Below are 25,961 nucleotides of genomic sequence, written 5' to 3'. Positions count from 1 at the left end.
AACAAAAGACGACACTCAAAAGTTAAATCACTTTATGAAACTGCAGATGCTGAAAAAACAATACAAAAGTACGAACAGCAAATCCAAAGCAGTAAAAACTGCAAGTACTAAAAAGTTCAACAAAAAAGTAGACAGCAACTTTAACAACTTCAAAGCAGTATTAAGCGCTTTTGTCAAATGAATGACTTCATCAGAATACAAATACTGCTACTTACACCAGTTTAAATATAGTGCTTAACACATCCCATGGAAAATGACATAATTTCCCCTCAATTAATGCAAATAGCTGCTACTCATATGGTGTTAATATTAATATAGTAAAATACAATAAGTCCCTACTAGGTCTATATAACAATATTAAAACACAAATATTAAACATTATTATTAAAAGTAAAACATAGATTTTAATTTTAACACTGAAGACAAAGACATCCTATCATTTAAACCAGGGGTATGATATGCATCGTCTAATTTGCCATTTGACTTCCAAAAACTTGTTTGATTCTTTAAATTAGTTCAAGATGACTTTCAATTCTGTGCTGATTATCAGGAATAAACGTACAGCACTCCTACTGGATTAGAGCGCAAGTTCCTCCTTTTGCCGCTAGGGTGACATCGAGAGCCATACGGTTTTGGAGTACTACAGCTCTCATAGCAGTCACTTCATCAGTCACTAGTTCTAAGGCAGAACATGTAGCATTGCTTAATATTTCAAGCAATTTAGATAGCTTTCTCAGTTCCCAAATTGACTTCACTGCTCTGTATGATGAAATTATGACAGCCCGTGATATGACATCATCACCCAAGTCCATGTGGGACAGTCCTTTGGTGCTAGCAGGATCTAAATCATGGTGATAGATCCATGAAGCATCAACTTGACCTACAGGGTTGGTAGGCTTCTTGACCTCACAAACTTTCCAAATTTTCCTTTTAGGTAATGCAGATACATGTCGAATAGCTGGAATTAGGTAGCCCAGGAAGCAGCTGCCAGACCAGTTTCCTGGTAGCCATTTATATGCTTTTCTTTCGCACACAAAATAACAATTTTCTACTTTAATGGTGATGTTGATAGACTTGAAGCGATCCCCGGCATCCTGCAGTCCTTGGAATATTTTCCAATAAACAGTTTCTATTTTCTGGGAAAAGTTATCTATAGAGTTTTTAACAAGTCTTTTTATAGGTGAGAAATCTGTTACACAACCCAAATTGTCTGCAGTGCAGTTATGTACCACTGTTTTGTGACAATGGCTCCACCCAACTCTAGTTTTACCAAGTTTTTGAAAACAAACAGTTCAGTTTTGGCGGAGGGACAACTGTAATGCTATCTTGTCCTTTGAAATAACATCTGATGTATTGTAGATCAAATTCATCCAGGTTTCATTAACCCCTAAAGGGACTATATTTAGCATCAATCCCCCATGAACAGTAGGAATAGCAGTGCAAATCCAGCAGTCCGAGATATTGAGGGATGACGCACAAGCATATTTAATGGCTTGGTAGGTGTTGAAAGGTGGATGCCATGCAGCTCATTTGGCATGAGGTGTAGTTGGCGTAGGAAATAGAAATGGCCACAGTAAAAATATCAAAACGACAAGAATAACCACCAAAATAGTTGTGCAGTACTTTTGTGGAAATGGTGGTTGCACCTGTATTGTGCCGGGAGTGTGAGGTTGTCCAAATGGATAAACGTCAGGCATTGTCAGGTGCTGGTACAGTATGACTTCGAGTACAAGTAGCAATAGGTGGAGAATCAGGAGTAGCAAAAGGTAGAGGCTGTTGACCTTCTGATGGGATGACCTTCTTGACGTGCGATATGTGAATCCAGGTGGGTGAGCCTTGTATTCGAACCGCTGATGATGTCATCAGTAGAACCAGGAAGGGCCCCTCCCAGCATGGTTGAAACACTGTTTTTCGAGAGAATGACTTGACGTACACCCAATCTCCTGGTTGTAGTGCCGAGGACAGGAAAGGATCAAGGATATGTTGAGCCGCTGCTACCTGGCGATGATGAAACTGTAAAAAAGAAACAAGAGAAGTGCAATACCTAAGAATATCATGATCAAATGCATCATACTCAGAAAAGGGTTGTGGTGGAGTCATGGGCATACGCATAGGGTGGCCCATGAGAATTTCATGAGGAGAAAGACCTTTAGTAGGATGTACTTGCGCTCTCAGGATTTCATGAGGAGAAAGACCTTTAGTAGGATGTACTTGCGCTCTCATAGAGAGTAAGGCTAAAGGCAGGGCCTGTACACAAGTGAGGCCATTTCAGTAGTAATTTTAGCCAGTCTGGTTTTCAGAGTCTGATTCATGCATTCAATAATACCTGATGCCTGTGGTCTGTATGGACAATGAAATTTTGGAGTGATGCCTAACATTTTACACAGTGAATCAATTAACTGAGCAGTAAAATGTGTTCCACGGTCTGAATATATTTGACAGGGAACACCAAAACGAGGTATCAGTTCATAACAAAGTTTCTTAGCAACTGAAATAGCATCATTTTGGTACATGGGTAGGCTTCTAATTACCCAGAAAAACATCAACAACAGTTAAAACATATTTGAAATGAGCACAAGGCGGAAGTTCAATTAAATCCCATTGCAAAGCACAAAATGGTCCCAATGGTTTTGGCAGTGGTTGTGCGGGAGCCATAGTGCCTTTTGAAGTGTTATACTGTAAACAAATGGAGCACGTGCTCAAAAAATGCTGTACAGAAGCAGAAAGTCCTGGGGCAAACCAATCCTTTTGGATTTGTTTTATTAACGTTTGAAACACCGACATGAGCTGGCAAGTGATACGCTTTAATAAGAGAATTTAACATGGACATTGGGCAGACCAGTCTGCCATCTGGATGTTGCCAAATGAGATCAGAGCGTTTAAAACAACCTTGAGCCAGCCATGTTCTCCTTTCTGATTCTGGAGCTTCATCCTGTAAAGCTTTTAACACTGCGATATCAAAAGTAACCATTGGTTGCAAAGGCTGCAAAAAATGTCCCTGAACAGTTTGTGAGAGAGCAGCCTGTTTAGCAGCCCAGTCAGCTAAATTATTGCCCTTAGTTTCAAAAGAGTCATTAGATTGATGGGCTGCACATTTAACAGCAGCAAGTTCAGATGTTAACAATAAGTCTTGTAGCAAGTTATTGATACAAAAATGTTTTTTTAACGGGTGCCCCGGAAGAAGTTAAAAACCCTCGTTCCTTCTATAGTATACCAAAATTATGAACAACACCATGGGTTTTCAGAGTCTGATTCATGCATTCAATAATACCTGATGCCTGTGGTCTGTATAGACAATGAAATTTTAGAGTGATGCCTAACATTTTAGACAGTGAATCAATTAACTGAGCAGTAAAATGTGTTCCACGGTCTGAATATATTTGACAGGGAACACCAAAACGAGGTATCAATTCATAACAAAGTTTCTTAGCAACTGAAATAGTATCATTTTGGTACATGGTAGGCTTCTAACCACCCAGAAAAACATCAACATCAGTTAAAACATATTTGAAACGAGCACAAGGCGGAAGTTCAATAAAATCCCATTGCAAAGCACAAAATGGCCCCAATGGTTTTGGCAGTGGTTGTGCGGGAGCCATAGTGCCTTCTGAAGTGTTATACTGTAAACAAATGGAGCATGTGCTCAAAAAATGCTGTACAGAAGCAGAAAGTCCTGGGGAAAACCAATCCTTTTGGATTTGTTTTATTAATGTTTGTACCCCGACATGAGCTGGCAAGTGATATGCTTTAATAAGAGAATTTAACATGGACATTGGGCAGACCAGTCTGCCATCTGGATGTTGCCAAATGAGATCAGAGCGTTTAAAACAACCTTGAGCCAGCCATGTTCTCCTTTCTGATTCTGGAGCTTCATCCTGTAAAGCTTTTAACACTGTGGTATCAAAAGTAACCATTGGTTGCAAAGGCTGCAAAAAATGTCCCTGAACAGTTTGTGAGAGAGCAGCCTGTTTAGCAGCCCAGTCAGCTAAATTATTGCCCTTAGTTTCAAAAGAGTCATTAGATTGATGGGCTGCACATTTAACAGCAGCAAGTTCAGATGGTAACAATAAGTCTTGTAGCAAGTTATTGATACAAAAATGTTTTTTAACGGGTGCCCCGGAAGAAGTTAAAAACCCTCGTTCCTTCCATAGTATACCAAAATCATGAACAACACCATGGGCATAACGGGAGTCAGTATATACAGTAACAGACTTGTCCTTAGCTATTTTGCATGCATTCGATAATGCCACTAGTTCCGCAGCCTGCGCGGAAGTGCCTGGGGGTAATTGTGCTGACCTTAAAACTTCAGTCGGAGTACAGACTGACCAAGCTGCTTGGAATTCTCCGGAGGTTGTTCGTAAGCAGGATCCATCAACAAAAAGAACCAAATCAGAATTTTGCAAAGGAGTGTCATACAAGTGTAACCTAGGAGAAAGAACAGAGTTAACTACAAGCACACAATCATGTGGTTCTCCTTCATCCGATGTTGGTATTAAAGATGCAGGGTTCAGTGGTAGGCAGTGTATGACTTGCAGTGCGGGGTCATTTATTAAACTTAATTCATACTTAGTAAGACGTGCATTTGAAAGATACTGTGTTTTTGTTTTCAAAAGTAATACTTGAACTGCATGTGGGACTGCTAGTATAGTATCATGTCCCAGGGTTAGTGGAGCCGCCATGTCAACCAAGACAGCAGCGGCTGCCACATCCCATAAGCAAGCTGGGTAACCAGAGGCAACCAGATTTAGCTGAGTGCTGTAGTAAGCAATAGGCCGGTAGCCTCCAGTGCGTTGCTGGGCTAGGAGACCCAAGGCAGTCTTGTTTCGCTAACAGCAAAAGAAAACAAAAGGTTTGGAATAATCTGGCAACCTTAAGGCAGGAGGATTTACCAAGGCTGTCTTGATAGCTTGAAAAGCCTCATTGTTTTGTGATGTCCAGGGTAAAGGTTCCGTAATATCTTTTTTAAGGAGTTGTAATGGGGTAGGCGAAATTTCCGAAAAATTAGGCACCCCATTGTCTACAGTATCCTGCTAGGCCAAGGAATCCTTGAAGCTGCCTCTAAGTTACAGGGCGTGGGGCATTTTGAATAGAAGTTATGCGATTTGGGAGTATTTGATGAGAACCCATTGTAATAATATGTCCCAAATACTGCACCTTTTCCTGACAGAATTGTAATTTTGATCTATTTACTTTAAACCCTCGTGTAGCCAAAAAGTTTAACACTAGAAGGGAATCTTCCCTACATGAGTTACTGTCTGGCGAAGTTATAAAAATATCGTCCACATATTGGACTAGAACTGAACGTGATGGTAGTTGCAGATCCTGTAACTGTCTATGCATCTCTCTAGAAAATAAGGTTGGGGATTCTACATATCCTTGGGGCAATCGAGTCCAAGTATACTGCTGGCCTTTGTAGGTAAATGCAAACAAATACTGACTGTCGTGATGTACTGGAATAGAGAAAAAGGCTGATGAAATATCTATTACCGTAAAACATTTTGCAGTAGGTGGGGTACAGCTCAAAATCATAGCTGGGTTTGGTACAATCAGGAAAACAGGCAAAATAGCTTTAGTAACTTCCCGCAAGTCTTACACAAATCTGTAAGCTTGTTTGCCAGGTTTTTTCACTGGTAATATTGGGGTGTTACATGGGCTTGTGGTGGGTACTATGATCCCTTGCTGTTCTAATGCAGAAATAGCAGGGGCAATACCAGATATAGCCTCAGCTGTCAAAGAGTACTGTGGTACTCGTGGTAACTTTGCACCTGGTTTTAGGGTTATTTTTACAGGAGTAGCTGAGGTCAAAAACCCTACATCATTGTCATGAGTAGACCACAGGTAGGGAATGTAAATACTCGTTTCTGTCAGAATTTGGCTGGATACACATTGTCTGTAAAATGACGGAATCATCTAAAGCTGCCAGGGTACTACCCTGTTGGTCTGAAGGTACTTGGAGATAAACTCCATCAGCTGTGCAAAAAATGGTGGCCCCCATTTTGCAAAGCAAGTCTCTTCCTAATATATTTAAAGGTGCTGAGGGTCCTACTAAGAATGCATGGTTATCCTGCAGAGGTCCCAAAGTTACTGGGACTGGAATAGTTTCGGAATACTCAATAGGTATACCAGAGACCCCCACCCCTCTAGTTATTTTGTCGGAGAGGGGAACATTCATGGCTGCTTTGCCAGCTAGCATGGATTTAGTCGCTCCGGTATCAATTAAAAACGGATAGGGTTTATTTTTAACCAGTAACATAACATGTGGTCCATCCTGATCCACAGGAATAGAAGGACACAATTGCTGTTGTTTCTGTTCAGGGAACCTTTATTGTGGTTGCTGTCGATTTAACGGCATCCAGCTAGAATTCCATTGTTACGACATATGGTGCAGGTTGCTCAGCCAAATATGGACACTCATTTTTCCAATGGCCTGGTTGACCACAGTTGAAACACTCTGTCTGATTACTAGAATTCTGGGGTGGAGCCGACTGTGTTCCCTGCCAGTTTTGTCTATTCTGATTTCCTGCTCCTTGGCATCCACCCCTCCCTCTCCCTCGCCATCGTCCTCTACCCTGCTGACCAAAAGGGCTACACATTTGGATTTGTGTTTTTACTAATTTCTCCTGTAAATCCTTTTTTTCTTTAGCTAAATGGACAGATAGGTATTGTACCTGCTGGACTAACTCATGTAGGCTCAAACTAGGCCAGATTAAACATACTTCCTTTAACTTGTCCCTCACCTGAGGGTATAACCCATCTACAAAGGCAGCTGACAGCCCGCTTTGTGCTGGTCCTTCTGTGGGTTCTGCGTACCCGGAATATGCCTCAAAGGCTTCAGTGAGTCAATTTAAGTATTTGTCTATAGGCTCATCCTCTTTCTGTATGACTGATTTAATTTTTGACCAATTGGGGGTAGGTGGCACTATTACAGTGATAGCATCAACTATACATTGCCTAACCACTTCAAATCCATTCTCCCCTTGTGTGTTATGCTTCGGTATTGGGGTAGGAACATTAGCATGATCCCAGATATGTTTCATCAGCTCAGCTGGGACAGCGTATTGGAGGACAGCTCTAACCTCTTCTATGGTAGGATTTTGCAAACAGATATGTCCTGCCAATATGCGTTGAAACTTCGCTGGGTTATTACGCATAGGTGGAAGTGATTTAGTGATCGGTTGAAAATCAACTGCTGACCATGCCCTAGGTATCACTACAGTAGCCGGTTGTCCTGCATCCCTAGCACTAGGATGTGCTGGGTTTGGGACTTCTCTCAATGGGAATACTCCCTCTTCATCTGATGGGCTAGTGCCCGATTCAGAGTCAGAATCTGGATTAGATTTGTCCGGACCAATGTAGCCGTCATTGTCTTGATTCACAATTGGACATTGTTTGTAATATTTACCCTTGTGTAAATATACAGCTTTTTTATTGTGATATATTTTCAGCTGGCTAGACCTAGGGTCAAAAAGCATTTGTGCTTTTCTTTTCTGCTGTTTTTTTGTCTTTGAATGGGTTAGTCTAGGTGACGGTTTACCTGTATCTGTTTGGTCAGGTTGTTCTATAAGCGGTCTGCTAGGCTGACCTTCCATTGCCTGATTTCCACTTCCAGAGTCGGGTGCGGTCTGCTCTTCTCCTCGCCGGCCTTCGCCCTCTGTTGTGGAGCTCACTGTTGTTTTATCCCTGGATTCCTTCTGCGATGTTACTTGCACTGACTGTAGTATTAGAGCTTGTGCTTTGTAGAGAGTACATAGTACTAGTTCCTGGTCTGGTTGTTTTACCCTGAGACAGAGTCTCTACTTGGGTAGCCAGTTAATTTATCATTTTTAGATAAAGCGTTCGTAACTTAGGACGAATGCTTCTAAGACAGTTAGGCAAAGTAATTATTATTAATGTGAATCTTTTACTATTTATTAGATGTATTATAATAATTGTGTATTCATTAACTTTAATAAGTTTTATGTGCTGCTACTTTACTTGCTTCTTGTACTTGTAACATATATTATCAGGTTGAACATTATGATAGGGAATGAACCCATTAATTATTTGTTTGCGTTTTAAATATATGAAATATAGGTTCTTTTATGTAGACATGCAAACAATAATACACTGAATTAATTTCAGTTTTAATTTTAACATGATATCTAATTGTTGCAATACTATCCAGTGTTAACTGTTGTTCCGTTTTTGAAAATACAAACGTTTGAGTGATACAGCTTTTAGAAAGGCTTATTAGGCAATGAAGGGTGTGACTATATAAATGAGGGTTGTTTGAATTGTATTTGTCTGAAGAAGTTTAGCCTATGAGCTAAACGAAAAGCGCTTAACAGTACAGTTTTAATAAAATTTACATCGGTTGGATTTAATCAGTACTGGCCTTTCTTTGTTGTTTTATCTCAAGTTTTGTTTTCTTTGGAAGTTGTAAGTACATTTAATTAAAAGAGAGTTGTTTCTTTTTCCTTCCCTGGTTAGCACATCAGGTGATAGGATTTTGAACTAGTTGAGATTGTGGTTTCATGTAAATTCTTAGAGGAGAGCATGACAGGGACTGTGGCTCTGCTTTTTGCTACAGTGCAGGTGACATTTTTATGGCAACTTATTCGGACTGGAGAATGCTTTTCTCCTTGAGATGTCACCTTTATAACTCAGTGAGACAAGACTAAGAAAAAGAAGAGAAAAAAATGGGGGATTCAGCTACAAAACAGATGCCATGGGGAAGTAAGCCATACTAGAAATACCAATAAAGGCAGCACTAAAAAAAATAAAGATTTGGACATGAAAAACAAAGGGGGCAGTGCAATAATGAACATCACAAATATAGCAGGAGGGAAGAGGCCAGGTAAAAAACATTCATCCGTAATAGAAGACCAGAAGAATAAGGAAAGGAAACATAGTGGTTGGGTCTGCACAAAGAGTGGATGAAAGTTAGGAAAAAGGATAAGATACAGCAGAGGCAAGGTGGTAACCAGACACAGAGGAGGACTGAGGGATCGGAAACTGAAGGGAGAAATGTTGCAGATAAATAGAATAGGATAGTATCATTGAAGAGGCAGGGAAGCTAACAAAAGCTAAAGTGAGGTGAGAAATGGTGGCCTTTTGTGATTTCATACTTGATTAACAGAAGGATTAATACAACTGCAGATGGAGAAAGAGGAGACCATGTTTGGAGTTAAAACTGTGTGTGGGCTTAGACATAGCATGATGGTATGATTCAAGAAGAGGTGACCAAAGATGACACCAAGAGTGATGGGTGGAAACATATTGGTACAGATGACTTGTCAAAGAAGGCAACTGAGGTGCACATCTAAGGCTTGGAAGGTGGTAGGGTGAAATCAGGAGACAAAATGGGAAGGACAATTCCCAGAAGTTTTACTTCTGTGTACAGCCAGCATAGGATAGGAATTACTGAGAAGTAGATTGGAGACTTTGCAGACAGGTCAGTTCTATTCCATATACTGATGAAGTCTTAGCAGAGAAATAAAATCAGGGCTTAGAGCTGGTTTGAAAAAGGCCTGTCTGTTTAGCAAGGGTTTTAATCATTGGCTTCCACCTTTAAACTAAGATGGAAAGGATAGCAGGGTATCAAAGGTAAAAATAGGGTTATGGTTCAGGCAGCATCAGGAAAAATCAGGCATAACATATAACAGATAGTAAACATGGAAAACTACAAATGTAACTTATAGCAAGCTGGATAGTATCACTATGCAGTACATGTGTGAGGAAGAAGATGGTAGAGCAGCAGGCAGTGATGCAAGAGTGGATGATGGACATTACTGGTGTCACCGAAACATGGACCAGTATCAGCAGGCGACTGGAAATGTAAGTGTTTGGTAACAGATCATTCTAAATGAAAAAAAGCAGGAATGGATAGAGATGGGGTACGGGACAGATGTAAATAGAGTGAAGTTCATCACTATCGTGATTATCAAAAGTAAAGTCAGAAAGGAGGAAAAAACTCATATCATGTAAACTGATACAGTCAGAACCTAAATGATGTGTTTTGCAGGTTAATATAAGAATACAGGATCAGTGCTTGTAGACTGATACAATGCATTGACCTTTAGATGTATCAAGAAAATGGATGTCAGACATGGGAGGGAATAAAAAGTGTGTATGTGGGGGGGGGGGCTATACTTCTCAGGATCTGAATTTGTCAAAAGTGACCTAGGAGATTCAAAACTGAGAGGGAATAACTGCTGACAGAAGCCTTGCACAGTGAAGGGTGGCGTGATTATGGCAGAAATTATAATACCTTGTGTATTAATAAGACCAGTGTTTATGAGGTCAGAGTTGCCTGGAAGAAAGTAGTGTTAGTCAATAGTGATTTTGCTACTCTGTAGTTTCGAGCATGTTTGGTGTAAATATACTATGTCAAAGATACTGGTGTGGGGTTTTAAGAAAATAGATTACACAGAGCTGGGGTACAGAGTCAAAATAAGTTTGACCTCTGGGGTGAATTGAGGATGTTAACATGTGGGTCAGGAATGGAGTACTCTAGGCCAGTGTCAGAGTGCAGCTGGCAAATACTGCCAACGTTAAGACATTCATGTGATAAGATGGAGTTATAGTAAGAAACAGAGTAGCTCAGTTAAAAGAGACAAGCTAAAGGGCAGCAGAGGAGGTGAGGAAAACAAAAGAAAATTTGAAATAGACCTCGTAGAAGTGGTCAAAATGGAAAGCAAAGTATTTTTATGAATGTTGTAAAAAAGGAATGAAGGAAAGAGATGGAAAAGCTCAGAAAAGATTGAAAGGAACGTTTAGAAGACTAGGTAACATCAGAGGTATTGAATGCATACCTTCTTAATTTTCTTTAGGTTTAACAAAGGTAAACAAAAAGGGGTGCTGTATGTGGAGGAAGGAAAACAGAGTGAGGATAGTGGCAGACAGACTATAGAACAGAAAGGGAGGAGATGGACAGGGAAGTGTCTGCCATTAGGAAAAGTAATCTACAAGGACCAGATGGGCTGCCTCCCAGGTTCTTCATGAATCTATCCAGCTAGTTGACAGATCCTTTAAAAATCAACAGTAGATCACTCAGCAGTTTAAAATAAACTAGGAATTCAAATAGAACAAGGCAGCAATTGTGGTACTCTTTGCATGGCAGTAGCAGTTAAAAATCTGAGGAATTGTAATGTGCTTGTCCTAATGGAAGTAGCAGGAACATATTTAAGATGATCACTGCCTACTTTCTTATAGGGGATAACTCTTATCAGGCAAATTAGATCTTTAGATAGAGATGGAAAACAGAAAATTCACCCAGGACTGCCCCATGTATTACTAATAGGCAGATGCAGCTCATAAATGCTTTATCCCATGCACAGATCCTCTCAAATTATCTATGGCATGATCCAAGTTATTCTCATTAGGGATAATATATAATTATCAACCATGGAATGGGTAAGGCCAATCTATAACCAAATGTGATAGGTTAACATAAACACAAAAAATTGGCTAGGCTTAAAATGGCCCTCAAGGGGAGCTAGACTAGTACTTACATATGAACCTATGAATTTATAAATAATCTTTACAAAGAAGAAAAAGGTTTTGTGACCAGAAGGAACTGACAGTCACTAGGTACATAGGACCATACTAGGTAAGTGATCACAGGGCCATAAGATGCCTAGACATATGCAGGGTTAAGCAGATAAACATAAATGTTTTTGGCACCTCTTTAAACACTTAATAGTGCTCACCTCCCAAATTGAGCAGGCCGTACATAAAAACCCTGTTACATACTTGTGTCTACTCATCCAGTCATCAACATTAGCCTTAAGGGTAGCTTACATTGTACTTTGACCAGGAGTGGCAACTTTTTCCATAGACTAAGAATAAGATGAGTTAGGAACCTGTCACTCCAATAAGTCTTATTTGTTGATGTGCATTTAAGTCTTTAGTGTAGGTTTTTTGTAGAGCCACTGGTTTTGTGAAGAAATAGAAGTCCCAATATAGCTAGGTCTTTCATGGCTTGGAAAGTGAGCACAGGTCATCTTGCACAAATGTGTGGGTCACCAAGTATAAGGAGAGCCATGCTAATCTATTAGGGTAGTTAAAGGATTTAACACTTAATTTTCTAGAGCAGAAATCCTTGGGGCCTTTCCAGTTCAACAATATCCTAGGATTGGTAGATACCAAAGTGGACATTGTATTCAATGATGGGTCTGATAGGGAAAGAGTACAGTTATAGGATAACTTCTTTGTATCTTGAATATATTCTCTGGGAAATGAACTTGACTGTGGTGGAAACATGATGACTGAATGAGTGAAAATTATCCACATAAGTACTGAAGTTTCTTATGACTGCATCTGTCTAAAGAGAGGTAGCATTTATAACATATGAGATGGGAACAACCTTTCTGACAAATGTTACTATGCTGAATTTTTTTTCATTTAGTTTGAGACCATTTTAAATACACCATGTATGTCCTTGCTGGAAATGTTTTGTATTAGTGGATGAGCAGATAACACTGTCCATTTTTCAGTCATCAGCAAAGCTGGTCAATCACACCTTTGGTGTATTAGCTTAGATGTCTGCAAAATAAATGTCAAGCAGGAGAAGACCCAGAACATTCAAAGAGGCAATCAACAACTTTCGCAACCTGGGATTTGTTGAATAACCATTTTGTAATACAGTGGACAATTTAGGAGCTTTCATTAAGCTTGTTTAACATATCAGTAATACCAACATGTAAGATACTGTCCAAAACTTTGGCCAGGCTGAGATAAGCAGTATGCACAAAATGACCACTGTGTACAGTCCCAGTAACCTTTTCAAATATGCTTTCTAGGTTCAGGAGACAATATCTGCCCTTCACAAAACCAAACTTATTGGGATCTTGATCAGTTAATTTGCCCATGTCTGCATAGATGAGTTCTGTAAATTTACATTCAGTGCTTTCCATATAATGCTGTTGATGTTGATGGGTCTATAATTACCAGAGTTGGTACTGGGGCTGACTTTCTGTAGGGCAGTCACAGTGGTTCTTCTCCATGCATCAGGAATAAACCCTGTAGATAGGTTGAAGTTGAACAGTTTAATTATAACCTCAAATAGTGCATATCTGGTAATGTTGAGAATTCATCCTGGTATATATTATCTGTTCCCATGAAAATACTATTTGTCAGCCTATGACAGAGATTGTAAGATTTGTTCCAAGATGATTACAGATAAAACTAAAGTATCAGGTATAGTGGAGTTCAACAATGTGGTTATGAGGGGTAAAGTTATCACTAAATCTGGCTGCTAATAAATTAGCTATATCCTTGGAGTCAGAATGAGTGATATTATTATAGTTGAGCTCATTGCAGCATTGCACCTTATTCCTTAATTTTCAGACGTCACTGAAGAAAGATTTGTAGTTTGCTTTGGAATCTATATCAACCTTCATTTCATAATCTGATTTAGATTTAATAATAGTGTTTTTGAGTTCATTGCTGACATGTTTCAGTATAGTCTTGAAGCAAATAGTAGGGGATTTCCTGCAACTTTTTATTATTTACATTATTTTGTTGTACAGTTCATGAATACAGGAATTCTTACAGAGAGGTTTATTCCTGAATGTACAGTTATTTTTAGGGAGGATGAGCACTGCCATTTCTATGTAACTGTTCAGGTGCTGGCAAAAGTGTAAAATGAATGCAGCCACCTTCTCAGTTGGTTACATTTCCAAGAGATCGATGGGAAGTTTTCATAGGTCTTCTACAAGCTGAAGTAATTTTGCCCTAGAGAAATCCCTAACAATGGTCTCGTTTGGAGGTGGGGTAATACCACTAGGCTTGAAGATGAATGGTTTGTTATCAGACTTAACCAGGGATTAGGAAATGCAGCATGGGGAGCAGTTATGGGCTAGGTGGTAGGGACAAGGTCAAGGATATTAGAGCGTCTAGTAGGTAGTTTAACAATTTGATCCATTGTATTGGTGATAAAGAAGTTTAGGAAATGCTGAGGGTAACTATTTTTAGAAGTACAAGTGTGCCAATCAATGCTTAGATAACTGAGTGTTCCCTAATAACATGGTATTTGGTTTGATATTTAATGGCTTAATAAATCATTTAATGGCTGGACATTTTGAGAACTTACACAGTTCTGTGTGGTCAATCTGGAGTTAATAAATTCTCGGACTTAGTTATGCACAAGTGGTTGCAAGGAAAATTGGAAAGGATAGGGGTACAGCAAGAATGAAGAACAGGATTGCTGCATAGTTAAAGGTAGGGCACAAGATGTGCATTTCAGGATTGATATTAATGACTAGGAAAGTGAATGGTAGAGCAGAATGTGTGGGTCATACCAGGGCCCAGTACTCTTTACAGTGTTTAACTCACAAATATTTATTTTGATTATCAAATATTTCCTAAGCGGAGTAATAAACTGTTACTAGAAGGGGTGATTTCTTAGTCTGCTTAGGAACATTACAAAAATATTGACTGTATAGTCAGTAAGTTCATAGATGTAACAATAGAAGAAATAAATAACAGTTAAGAATGCAGTTGATATCAATGTAAGGTAATAACAGGTGTAAAACAAAAATGTAATTACTTTAAGAAACCTGAAGATTGTGACACTGTGTCAAGCAAATGCATGCTTTACAACATTTTCATCAGTTTAGTGTATCCATCTCAGGCTGGATTTGAAGTGAATTCATGCTGAAGCTGATGGCCTTTTATTGTTAAGTGGGAAAGGGTTGGAGTAGCATGCTATTAAAGGAGGTTAAGGTAGGAGGACAGAAGAGTAAAAGAAGAGGTGTAATACATTTCATGTTCTAGCAGTGTGGCTGAAACAGCTGCACTTTGATCTTTTAGTTAGATGCTGTGAGCATTTAGAATTGCAGCCTTGGTATTTTGGATAGCTATTATTATGGAGAAGGATTCACTACTTATCTGAGTACGTACATGTCAGAAGAGATCACAGGATCAATACCTTCAGTGACTACACAAAGACAGATTCAGTAATGGAAGATTGTGGGAAGAATTTAATGATGTATTAGAAAGGGCTGATCAGGTTTACAACCACAATGCAGATTATTTCAGTTTGATCACAACAACCTTGGTGTAATGAATGAAATGGGGTAGTAAAACATTGCAAACGATAAAAAAATATATCTGTACTTGCCTATTTCATTTGGATTAGAAGAAAGGAACAGAGAGAGAGGAGGTAGACACAGCAGTAAACAGAAAGCTGAATTGTATACTGAGGCTCAAAGACTGTGTAAACAAAGCCTAACACTGTCACTCTAGCAGGCCCTGGTCAGGCCATACCATCAGTGCTGTATGCAGATATTTTGGACATATAAGTATGTCAGAACACTTGCAAGAGTTGAGAAAAAACTTACAAAAGTTTCCACCAAGTTTCCTCTTCAGTTTTTCCCTTGAAAGTAGTCTACCTCTCAACCTAAGCACTTAAAAAACATCCACAAAAAGAGTACTTCCAAACACGAACAAACTGTTAAAACTGAAAACAGTAAAGCTGGCAGCAATGAGAATTTTAAAACTGTTTTAATGTAAGCGCTTTCGGCTCGGACCTTTCCGAGCCTTCTTCAGGCTTAAAAAACATCCTACAGTCCAGCACTTGCTCAGACGTAATAGCAAGCACTAATATACCCCAACACTTGATTGCCCAGCAGGGCAAGGCTCATTATTCACCCCTCACCAACCAAGTGACTAAGCAGCTCACACTACTAATCAGGCATGACCAAAGGGCAATTTCAGGTATACTCTCCAGTCCAGATGGTGAACCTGGGTATCCTGAGGTAATGTTACAACTGCCTCATGTACACAGAAAACCCTCTCCTCCTACCACAAAACATTAACATATGCGAGAGATGCAATTATATAGCTAAATTGGAGGCTCAGCTCTCTCCATCCAAGACTGTAACAGGCAGTCATGAGGAGAAGGTTACTTGCACCACACCTCCAGCCTCACATAGACATACTAAACCAGCACTGGCAAAAAATACACATAAATACACAAAATCATACTCGGAGCCTCTAAATAAAAACCTGCAAAAGCATCAGAGACCTCCAAAGCAGACACCCAAAAAAACTGCACCTCCCGTCACAAACCAGACAACACATAAAACACAAAATCAGTGTGCCGCACAATCACAGCCCTTATGGCGAAATAACATACCTAACACACTAGTAATAGGCAACTCTATAGTCAGGCACACTGATGTCTTACTCACTAGGCTGAATAAGGAGAAGGTTACTGTTAGCTGCCTGTCAGGAGCCAGAATCCGCCACATAACACAAGCACTCAGGTCACTCTAGAAAATGTACAAATATGACTCTGTCATTGTTCATGTTGGTGTGAATGACCTGAGACGTATCTCCCTGGACTACATGAAAAGAGACATGGAAGAGCTCTCTGATCATGTAGCCCAGGCGGGTATGACCCTGACCCTGAGTAGCATCCTGCCCCTACCAAGAATGATACCACAGTATAAAGAAAAAAATGATCAATTTCAACATTTGGCTAAGCTTCTGGTGTCATTCAAAGGGGATCCACTGTCTGTCAGCCTGGGATGACATGCTCGACATGCCTCGTTGCTTCGCAAGAGATGGCTTGCACCTGTCACCCCTAGGCTTTCGAATACTGGCCAAGGCTCTTGCTGCCCCCATAGTGCCTTTTTTAGGCAAGGCTCAAAAGTCAACCCCACCTCTGTAAACAGCAGAAATAAAAAAATGAGGGTTATGCTACTCAATGCCAGGAGTTTAAATCTCAAAATGCACATGCTCAAAGCACTCCTCAGTATGGAGAACATCGACATCTGTGCAGTAACTGTAACTGGTTCAAGGCTCCACAGAGCACCCCAGCATTACCTGGCTACAACTCATACCACACATTTCGGCCACAGAACGTGGATCAAAACACAAAAGGAGGGGGTGTATCCATATTCATTAAGGATACCTACACCTCCAGGTTAGTGGCACAGCATGATACCTCCGAGATCATCCATCTGCAACTAACATTAGGCAAATCTGCAATGCAAATTGTGGCCTGCCACAGATCACTTCCCATGACCCAGGACCACCACTCCGCCTTTTTGGAGACACTGGAAAACATGAAGGTCCTACCGAACACCCTGATATTGGGCGATTTCAATTACTCTACCGTTAACTGGGAAAACTACATGAGTACAAACTCACAGGTCCAACGCTGGAATTTATCAACTCAAATGCCCTAGATCAGCTGGTAAACTCCCCTACCAGAGGTGAAAACATATTGGACCTGGTCATCACCAACGTGGGCGACAGGTGTTCCACACCAGAGGCCAACCCATCACTGGTTAGATCAGACCATAAACTAATCCCTCTGGATGTCCACACCACACCACTACCTCCAACCAAGGAAACTACAGTGAAAAACTTTTCTATAGCAAACTTCACTTTACTTAAGACAGAGGTGGTAAGTTTCACAGCCCCCACGCTAAAGGATAACAGTGTCCAAGATGCAGGAACTTTTACAAACGCACTCTATGAGCACCTACAAGCATGCATGGATTGTGCCACCCCAAGCAAAACCAAGAGTCACTCCCCTAACAGAAGGAAACCAGTCTGGTGGACCCCTGCCATAAAATGGCTATACAAAAGCAGGAGGAAACTAGTTCAGGAAAAAAAGCAAATCCCAAGAAGGAAAGACATCCCTGATCAGTATCTGTAAAAAACTAAGGACCCTCATAAAATCTTCCAAAGCTAACTTCGAAAGAAAAATAGCCAAGGATTTGAAAGATAACCACAAAGCCTTCTTTAGCTATGTCAAGAATCTAAGTGGTAACTTGCAGATATGCTCTGAGCTAGTGCAAAATAGCACAAAATATACTGAACCCACTGATATTGCCAACATCCTGGAAGATAGATTTAGTGCAAACTTCACCCGCCTCTCACCCCCAAAAGATCCCACAATAATACCGGAAAAGTGTAGTCTCCCGGAAATCACAGACACACAGGTGAAAACAGCCCTTTCCAAAGCCAAAAGCACAGCATCAGTGGGGCCACATGGTGTCCCAGGCTGCATCTTGCACAAACTAACCCCCCAACTAAACACACTGTTCAACCTCAGCCTCTCCACAGGCTACATGCACATAGAATGGCGCACATCAGCAGTTATTCCACTCCACAAAGGAGGGGCACAACTGACCCTGGTAACTATTGCCCCATAAGTCTGACTAGCGTGGTCTGCAAGGCTATAGAGCGCATCATTATGGAACTCATTAACAAAGACATTGGGAACCTCCAAACACTTGACCCGACCCAGTTCAACTTTGTTAAAAGCAGATCACGCCTACTAAACCTGGATGACTTCTTTGAGACAGTCACCAAGGCCATAGAAGAGGGGATGGTAGTTCACACAGCCTACCTTGACCTCGCCAAGGTGTTTGACACCATTCCCCACTCGGGAATTATAGAAAAACTCTCCAGCCTGAACATAAACCCCTATGTCACGAGATGGGGTGCGAACTGGCTTACAGACAGAACTCACATGATAAGAATAGTGGGCTCCAGGTCCGACTCTAAACCAGTCACAAGTGGTGTCCCACAAGGCTCGGTCCTGGGATCCCTACTGTTCGGCATATACTTCTCAGAAGTACAGGCAAATACAGGAGGACTATAGCTAACCAAGTTCACTGATGACTGCAAACTGGGAGCTATAATTGACACTCCGGCTGACACAGACATTCTCTAAAAGGGCCGTACTGAGACAGACACCTGGTGTCAAAGTCATAGTCTCAAGCTAAATGCCAAAAAATGCATAGTCATCCCATTTGGGAAAAACAAAACACCCATGAATTACCACATAGGTGGCAGCCCCCTTAATACAGAAGAGGTAATAAGAGATCTGGGGACCAAGGTAGATAGTAATCTCTCCTTTGGCACTTATCAGACCCATCATAGAGTACAATGCCCCATTTGGGATGTACTTTACAAGACACTTCCAACAGCTGGAAAGACCACACAAGTATCTCACCAAGAGGATTTCTGGCCTCAAACATATGTCCTATGCAGCCCGACTGGAAAAACTCCAGCTGTATTCAGTGGCATATCACTTACTCAGAGGTGATCTCTGCCTGACTTACAAAGCCATGTCCAACTCAAAATTGATGGACATGCTTGACCTAAAGAAATCCAAGTCACTGCAAGCCACTCGCTCTTGTGAGCTAAACCTTGCCACAACAATAAATAGAACATGCTGGAGGGTAATATCTAGACCAGAAGAGATACTGGCTCAGTGATAGAACCCACTCAGTTAAAATAGGGGAAGCCACCTCTAGTAGTAGTCCTGTAACAAGGGGCATACCCCAAGGATCGGTCTTGGGGCCACTACTGTTTGGGATATACTTTTCTGAGGTGCAAGCCAAAACCAGTGGTCTGTGGCTGACCAAGTTTGCAGATGACTGCAAGGTGGGCACTGCCATAAATTCCCCTAGTGATGTGAACATCCTCCAAGAGGGCCTTAACCAAACTAATGACTGGTGTCAGAAGCATGGCCTCAAATTCTAAATGTCAAGAAATGCATCATTATCTCCTTTGGGGAAAATGATGCCCCACTAATTATCACATTAATAAAAACATACTACGCACGCAATCAGTTGTGAGGGACTTGGCACCCAGGTTGAAAGCAACCTGACTTTTGACCACCATGTTGCCTCTGTTATACGGAATGCTTTCTACATGGTCCACCTCATAAGTAAGGGTATTTGTTCCAGGAACAAGGAGGTCATAATGTCCCAGTACTCCTCCCTTATCAGACCCATTATCAAGTGCAATGCTCCCTTCAGCATGTACCTTGCCAAGCACATGCAGCCATTGGAGAAACCACAGAGGTCAGGGTCTCAAACACCTGTCTGATACAGATAGGCTAAAAGCCTTGTCCTTCTACTCAGTCTCATAAAGACTGCTCAGAGGTGACCTGTATCTGGCATACAAGGCCATCTCAGACTCAGATTTGATGGAGTTTCTACATATCTGTAAGTCAAACTCCGCTCACATAACCTGCACACAGTCTCTTCTGGTCTGTGACATTAAAAGAACTTGTTGGCAGGATAGATTTGTGTCCCAATAACTCCTTCATCTGTGGAATAGACTTCCTCTCCATGTCAAGCAGAGTACCTCACTAACCCTGTTAAAGAGGAACCTTGACAACTGGATGGGAAACAGAAAATATACCCTCGGGATCCTACCTGTGTCCCTGCTGGAGAGGGAAAACAGGTGCTGACTTTGTTGGAACATGGGTGAAATTCCTGGCTAGGGTTATAAGGGTCTCCAAACCAATAACCTAGTATCATCCTATGAATATATGAACTAAGATGGGTAAACAAAATCATGTCAGGAATATATCTTGAGCAGAAAGAAAGGAGGGACACAGACAACACATTACAAGAGATAACTATTTTCAGTACCTATGAACAGACCTCTCAACCAATCAGGGACAAATTTCAACAGAATTAGGGACAATTCAAGAAAAAATCAGGGACAGTCAGGGACACTTTTAAAATATTAGTGCTATTAACTTGAAACATTGACAGAATCAGAGCATATGAATGAATACACATTTTCTAAAGTAAAAGAAGTCTATAACTCTTAATTATTGTCATTATTCATTACGTGTAATTCACCACCTTTCCTCCAAAAGTCACTAGTTTTAGGAGGGATTAAGAGGGACAGAGCTAAAATTTGAATCAAAATCAGGGATGTCCCTGAAAATCAGGGACAGTTGAGAGGTATGCCTATGAAAGTATTTTCTCATGGAGTAGTTTTCTGATATACAGAATAGATTTTTTGAGTAGGTGATGGAGAAAAATTCATAGGTTTATAGGTAGGTACTAGGCTATTGGCCCTAGTGCCTATATGAGCCTAGCCAAACAGTACCCTGGCTTTTGCCACCCAAGAAAATTATTTTCCTGTGCCCCTGTCAAGTAGAGCCACAGAAGTGATCGCCGGGGTGAATTTCCTATCTCCCGTCCAAACATCAAGATTTTTCCATGTAAGCATTCAGGATAGTGAAGAACAGGAAGAAAAGGGCTGAGAGGAAAAAGGACAAGATGGACGGTGAAGAGTAATGAGAAACATACTTAAAAGGCTAGCTAGGCAGGTGGCATTCAGCAAATGTAATTTAAAGGAGGAAATAAGCATCATAAGTTATTCCTTCAAATATAAAAGAATGCTTTCTTTGAATTACTTTGAAGACCAACAGATAGGAAATCACAAAGTAATAACTAGGTATCACTTCACAAAGGTACGACATTCTTAATGAATTAGTCAATTGTTTTCAGGTTATCAGTAGTGCTTTCTTTTTTTGTTTTTTCTTTTTTTTTTTTTTTTTGTTTTATGTACATGGAACAAATCATGGCTGTTTAGAGAATGAATGACTAATTCATCTGAATCAAAAGACAGTAAGTAAAACATTTTATGTTGTACAGTATGACAACTGCTATAAACATACCAGCACCACAACATAATCATCATACACAATAGACCTTGCCCAGCTTCCTTCTCATCGTGATATAGTTGAGTTGTGCCCTCCTTCTCTACTAAATCTTGATTGTTCTTGTTCTAAATCCATCATACTAGTATCTGATAGAATCCAAACTAAAATCCAGAAGGAAAGAACCACAGAACTCCGCTAATCCTGCACAGATTACAGCACAGCAAATGACTGGGGGACATGCCACTTCCATTTCTGAGTAGAAAGCAGGCAGGAAACTGAAATGTGCATTTATCTGCAAAGCTGCTGCATAATAATTACACATCCATCAATCTTCTTCTTCTTCTTTCGGCTTTTCCCAGTTTGGGGTCGCCACAGCGGATCACCTGTCCGCTCATGATTAGCAGTGGAGTTTTATGGTGTCAAGTTGCCAGCCCAGCGCTCAACCTTCCACAGAAGGCACACACACGCACGCACTCACTGGAGACTTTGCAGACAGGTCAATACACAACTTAATTTTGTTGTTAACTATGTAGCCAATGGCTGGCTTGACACTCCTTGTGCTTCTAAGCAGCTAACAAAAGAAGCTCTGTATTTGATTTTATTGCTTGATCAGGAAACCCCACTCACTGGCTGCTGCAGAGTAGACGAGGACTACCAGTAAATTAATTAGGACAGGCACAAACAAAATGAATGACTGATTATGTACATTCTACCCTGAGTCAATATTTGAACAACTGTACTAAAACCAGTCAACTCACAAATCAAAGAACGCATTTATTAATTGGGGAAATTACTAAATTGCAAAGTCAGTATTTTTTTTATTGTTTTAATATTATGCCAGATGTAATGAGCAAATCCTGATATCCATCCTTCCATTACTTGACCAGTGAGAGGGTGAGGAAGAATGTTTATTGCTGATGTCATTCTTTACCACTGATTACCAAAAACATTGTGCTACTCAGAAATCGTCTGTAAATACAAAACCGCAATTACATGTTCTACAGAAATTACGTCAATACTAAATGAGATAAATACGGTTTTCAGTCACACTCATACAAGCTCAGACAGATGTCATATATTCTGCTATCCACACTCACATGCACATACACATACACACAAAGTCAGTCATACATACAAAACACACACATATGCACATACACGTACATGCATAGAATGACATACAGCTTTAGTTTTTTCAACATGCTTTTATTAAAAACAAAACATTTGCTTAATTGCTCAGCCAGTTTGCTTCAGAAATTATATTTCTAAGTGTACTGCACATTTCCTCAAACTGTACTCATTTGTGAACAAATTCCTGAGGGACTGTTTCATTAACAGAAGAAAAGTTTCACCTTTGAATATTTGAGTAGGAAACCTGTGCATTTTCAGTTTTTTTCTTAACAAGCTCATTATTTTTGATTAAAGGATGTATTGAAATTCCAACTATAAATTTATGAATCACATTTACTTCATTTACAACTTCTCTGTCTTCTATATTAATATTTCACCTTTATTTAAGACTGTGTTAATCCTCAGTTTTCATTTTATATTACTAGTAATCATAGTGGATATATTTTAGTAATGACTGGATTTCCAATTTGCATTGTAATGCTAATAATTATAAAACCCTGATATATTTTTAATCTGTCTTTGTCCAATTCAATTAAGCATCAGTTGAAATTCTAAAAAAAAAATTACCAGTGATTTAAAAATTCATCTATCCAGTAAATTACAACATACATAAAATATGACCTAACATTAAATAATCAAAAGTGTGAGCATTATTACAGGCTATTTTCTTAGAATGAATTTATATGTAACCAGAGTAATATGCAGCATTCTGTACAGTGATATACTTTACTGTGAGCAAGTGATAGACAAATAGCTAGCCTGTAGTATTGACTGATTATTTACCTATTGTAAAGCAACATGGTAAGTCTCTGCTTCGGTAGACAAAGTTGTGATCTACTACACAAATAATTGTTTTTCCTGAGTAGAATGTCAATAATAGTTTACTTTTTTGATTTTATACACACACACACAAACACACACACATACGTCCTACATTTTGGGAAGGATTCTGTAAAACTCACAGAAGCTATTTACGGACAGCACAGAATGTCGAAGGAAGACCGGCACATGCTGCAGATGCGATCTGAGAAAGCATACTGAAGTCACACAGAGTAGTTAGCTATACAGTGTAGGATAAATACAGATATCACACATGCCTATCTGATTCCAAAACACACTATGCACACTCAGTACAACTTAAATGTGACAAAATGCTACTCAGGCTGTTTTTGAAATCCTCATTGTATGGTTTATGGACCTAAAGGAGCAAAAGCTACTACTACAGATTCTGGCAAATTCTGTAACAATACCCCCCTCAAGAAAAAAAAAAAAACATAAAAATGCAACCTGCAACACACTCCAGTGATACAAACTATAAATGAAGATGTGTCTGTGCACCCTAGAAGGCAGCCAACTCAGTCAGAGCAAGGCTGCAACTAAACCTAGTGTCAGATTAGCATATAATTGGCAGATATTAGCTAGACAGATTACTGGTGCAGGCTGTCTGCAAAATTTGTGCCCCACATATGTTTGTGTGTACCCTCCCTTGAGTCCAAAGTGAGTCTCACCTGGGTGTACTTGCATTTGGGACATTCCAGAGACACATGGGGATTGCACACACATGCCTGTCAAGACACCAGTACATCCTGAAGCAGGCAAATACATAAACAGAAAGGTCTAGCTATCCATCAACTGCCAGGTTGTGTGTGCAGCACATGGCATTATAACAAATATCATGGCAACACACCCTGGAAGTGTCCATGATATTGCCATATGGAGGGAAAGTGGACTGAGGGACGCATTCCAGCAAGGTTATGGATACCTACCCAACAATATCCATGCTGACCAAATGTATTTCTATTCTTACAACAGGTGATTGCAATTATCTACTTAAGCCATGGCTAATGACACCATACCATGAGTCACCCTGCAGAAGAAGCCTGCAATAGACCTTGTGCAGTGACCAGAAACACCATAGAGTGTGTGTTTGATGTACTGCAAGCTAGGTTCAGATGTCTGGACACATCTGGAGGTGCACTACGTACAAACATGAGAAGGCAGCACAGATGATAATGGTGTGTGCCATGTTGCACAATATGCTAACTCGAGGACATGGTGGTCTTCCAGCTGCAGATGTGGGTGAGCCAACCCAAGAATCCCAGATGTCTGAAGATGAGATCCCACAGGTATCAGAGGATGAGCAGGAGAAAATAGGTGGCAGAAGACACAGGAATAGATGATGTAGTGCATGGCCACAATAGAAGGCAGCATCTAACCCAAAACTTTGAATCATGACAAGCCACATATACAGAAGTACACAGATTAAACATTGATATTCCGGTGCTGCACCACCAGAGCAGCACAAATTGCATTTAATGGCAATTACCCAGTAATTGTACACATTGAGCATCAGACATACCACCTTAATCATAATATATAACATTAAGAACAGATACAAATTTGTCACAGCAGGGATCATCGACTTAGGATACAACTGACACAGGTATGCTTACACACTCAGATTGTTTTATCAGTGAATGGCAAACAATAAGAGACACACATATCAGTGCAACACATTCCTATCTCTACACTATAATAAGATGAAAAGAAGAGACACAACACAGCACATAATGCAAGACTTTTATTATCACGAGACAAATATATCACTGCAAAGTATGGATAAAGAAATGTAATAAATGGAGTTGGCTATGTTTATTAAACTGTTAGACTCTAACACAGTCTAGGATGACCAGTCTGACAGCTCACACCATGGTTTGCTCTACCCCTACCACATACAGAAACACTTGTCCAGGTTGCTCCACAGATGAGACTGAGAAGGTGACAACACCATGATGAGGTGAAGGAGAATGACTGTGACTTGACTGTCAGGACCACAGCATATGGGCCAACAGTGAAAGTGTGTGGACTTTGGAACATAGACACTGATACTTGATGGGCAAGATCAGTTCTGCTTTGAGGTGGCCTGCCTTTCTCATGTGGCAATCTGTTAAGCACAGGCAGTGCATGCAGAAGCCCAATGGTACTACAGCAATGCTGTAGTACTGTAGAAGCCATGGTTTTACAGACCATGCCACAGATGGCATACTTTCATTTTGAACATCCACTGATGCCATTACCTTACCATGTCAGTGCTCCTGTCTTTTATGCAGCACATGCAGCTGGTGTACAACATGATCTGTGACACAGTAAGTGCTTGCATGTTGGATCTATGACATTGCTGGGAACATTTATTTGCCTATAGGAGTAGGTGGACACCCATTGACACTTGGCCATTCACACTATCTGCACACCTATGCCTACTGCAACTGCCAGTATCAATGTGTTGTAACAAAGTGTAAACATCATCAGCAGTATCAGCTTGGTCTGTTGTTCACCAGTTTCATCCTGTTCATCATCCAGTGTCCTGTCATTCTCAAAATGACCAAACAAGTGTCCCTAAACATCTGAGGCT

The sequence above is a fragment of the Protopterus annectens genome, chromosome 2.part2 (genome assembly GCF_019279795.1).
Source record: "Protopterus annectens isolate FY-2018-M chromosome 2.part2, PAN1.0, whole genome shotgun sequence".
Classification (NCBI taxonomy): domain Eukaryota; kingdom Metazoa; phylum Chordata; order Ceratodontiformes; family Protopteridae; genus Protopterus; species Protopterus annectens.
This window is presented reverse-complemented; position numbering follows the sequence as displayed.